The sequence below is a fragment of the Callorhinus ursinus genome, unplaced genomic scaffold (genome assembly GCF_003265705.2).
Source record: "Callorhinus ursinus isolate GAN/ISIS: 27379988/994484 unplaced genomic scaffold, GSC_fseal_2.0 scaffold69, whole genome shotgun sequence".
NCBI classification, from domain to species: domain Eukaryota; kingdom Metazoa; phylum Chordata; class Mammalia; order Carnivora; family Otariidae; genus Callorhinus; species Callorhinus ursinus.
In genome coordinates, this window is record NW_027397131.1 from 5,089 (window position 1) to 8,311 (window position 3,223).

A 3,223-nucleotide genomic window follows, 5' to 3' on the forward strand; every position below is an offset into this window, starting at 1 on the left:
GAAGGAAGGAAGGAAGGAAGGAAGGAAAGAAGGAAGGAAGGAAAGGAGGAAGGGAGGGACTATGATACCTGGTACCAAGAAACAATGTAGATTCTTTTTCCCTTGAGGCATCCACCTCAGACTTAAAGAAGATCCCAGATGCTGGGAAACTAGTGTATAAAAACATTAACATATTTGCTTTTCATGGTCAGTACTTGTTAAAATATTTGAATAAGTATATTTTATTCTGCTCAAACACTAACTAAACTCAAATATACCATGATTCACTGTCTAAAGTTTACATTCCATAAAACTAAAATCAAAGAAGGTATTTTTTTTCATTGGTAATCTTTTCATGATGAAAAGAGTTATTAAATAAACATAAGAAATTAAAATATTTTAAACCACTTACCTAAGATTTAAATAATGAGATAAATAAGAGGTGATTAAAAAGATCATTAAATTATAGACATGATAATTCCATTATAATTTTATTCAATTAATTTATCATTGCATTGTGAGTCAAGTTATGTCCTCCTACCTGGGTACAAATAAAGTTAAAAATCAAATGTGATGTGATTAACTGATAAAATGAATATATACATGTTTTATTTTTATTTAAATTCTAGTTAATGTACAGTGCAATATTAGTTTTGGGTGTACAATATCGTGATAAATTGAATATATACTTGAAATAATCCTATACATTGTTTAAAAAACTTCTCACTATATTTTTAAATACTACTTTTCATAATTTTTTTTAATTATCACTTTGCCAGCAGAAAAAAGTAGAATAATTTTGTTTAGATTGCATCTTTATGGGATCAGTGACATACCCTTTATTTCAAGTTTGTACTAGATCTTTAGTCTTGCATGATCTTTCAAAAGAAATTACAAATGATTAAGTCAATTCATTGTGGTTTTTCTTCTATGATTATCATGCCTTTTAAATTTGCACATGCTTAAATATCCCAAGTACTCTTTAGCCTATTTCTTACAATAGGCAGCTGGCAAGGCTTTTATTATATATTAATTATACAGATTCCTCTTCTTCATTTTCCTGTCTAAGGAAGATATAAAAGGTTAAGAATTCTTCATTTTAATATTGTCATTAAGTTCATGAATCTCCTCACTTAGAAGCCAGGCTATTTCTTCCTTATGCAGAGTTCAAATTTCAAAGTTGTTAATTATTCTCTTCTATTTTATTTCACCTTATTTTGTTCTCCTTATCTTTTGACAGAGAACATTTATAGATATACAAATATTTTATTTCCCACAAATATAGATTTCCCACATCTGTGTGGCAATATTCACTATCAACTTTTCTCAAGTAACTTCACCAATAATCTGAGCCAACATCATCAATCTAATTGTCCCTGGAGAGAGATTTCTGTATAATAAAAAATGTATAAAGTAGCAATCACACCAGAAGACAACCATTAAAAATACCTCTGTACAATTGTTAAATCTGTGGAAAGGAAAGGACAACAAAGTTCAGAAAGGAAAGTCAAGATATTAGTAGAATGATTCAGTCTTCCTGGGGAGACTCAGCACATTTGATTATCTGTTTACATTAAGTGGCATAATGGACTAATACTATATAGCTCAGCAATTGGCATCCATATCCATGGCAATGCCCAACACATGATAGGTTTACAAATGGAGGTAAAAGAATCTAAATATTTACTAAACCATTCCTAATGGTTGGAAGAATAGAAACTTTTATGAAAGCAATAGCTGAAATATAGATAATCTCCCTTTCTTAAAGTCACTTGTTCATATAATGTAACCTAATCACATGAGTAAAATTTATCACCCACAGTCCCAGACAATATGTAGGGTGTTTATACCATGGGGCAGGTAGAGTCAGGTCCACCTGAGAATTCTGCCATCTACACAGTTTACTAATTAAAAAGTAGGGGGAAAAGAATATTTATTACTTTTTTATTATATGTATAGACATATCTCATTTTATATGAATTGAAGGGTTGTGACAACCCTGTGTCAAGCAGGTGTATTGGCACCATTTTTCCAACAGCATTTGCTCGTGTCTCTGGGTCACATTTTGGCAATATTTGCAATATTTCAAACTATTTTGTTATTATCATATTTGTTATTGTGATCTGTGATCAGTGATCTTTGATGTTACTATTGTAATTGTTTTGGGGTTCCATCAAGAGTGCTCATATAAGACAAAGTACTTCATCAATAAATATGTGTGTCCTGACTGACCCACTGATTGGTAGATTCCCCCATCCCTCTCCTCTCCTCATCCCTGTTCCCTGAGACACAGTAATATTAAATTAGGCTGATTAACAACTCTACAATGTCCTCTAGGTGTTCAAGTGAAAGGAGGAGTAGCATATCTCTTACTTTAAATAAAAAGCTAAAAGTGAATAAGCTTAGTGAGGAAGGAGTGTCAAAAGCCAAGATTAGGCAAAATTTAGGTCTCTTGTGTGAAATGGTTGGCCAAATTGCAAATGCAAGGGAAAAGTTCTTAAAGGAAATTAAAAGTGCTACTTTCAGTGAATACACAAATGATAAGAAAGCTACAGCCTTACTGCGGATTTGGAGAAAGTTTGAGTGGTCTGGATAGAAGGTCAAACGAGTCACAACATTCCCTTAAGCAAAAAATAATCCAGAGCAAGGCACTAACTCTGTTCTATTCCATGAAGGCTGAGAGAGTTGAGGAAGCTGCAGGAGAAAGGTATGAAGTTAGCAGAGGCCATTCATGAGGTTTAAAGAAAGAAGCCATCTCCATAACATAAAACTTGCTGCAAGGTAAAGCATCATGTGTTTATGTAGAAGCTTGCAGCAAGTTATCCAGATCTAGCTAAGATAATTAATGAAGGTGGCTACACTCAAACACTCAACAACAGATTTTCAATGAGACAGCCTCCTCTTGGAAGAAGATTCCATCTAGGACTTTCATAGCTAGAGAAGAGAAGCCAATGCCTGGCTTCCAAACTTCAAAGCACATGCTGACTCTCTTGTTGGGGCTAATGTAAGTGGTGATTTAGGTTGAAGCCAATGCTCATTTACTATTCTGAAAAATCCTATGAGGCCCTTAAGAGTTCTGCTAAGTATACTCTGCCTCTGCTCTATAAATGGAAAAGCAAGACTTGGATGGCAGCATATCTGTTTACAACATGGTTTACTAAATATTGTAAGCCTACTGTTAAGACCCACTCTCAGAAAAAAGGTTTCTTTCAAAATATTACTGCTCATTTGTCAATGTACCTGG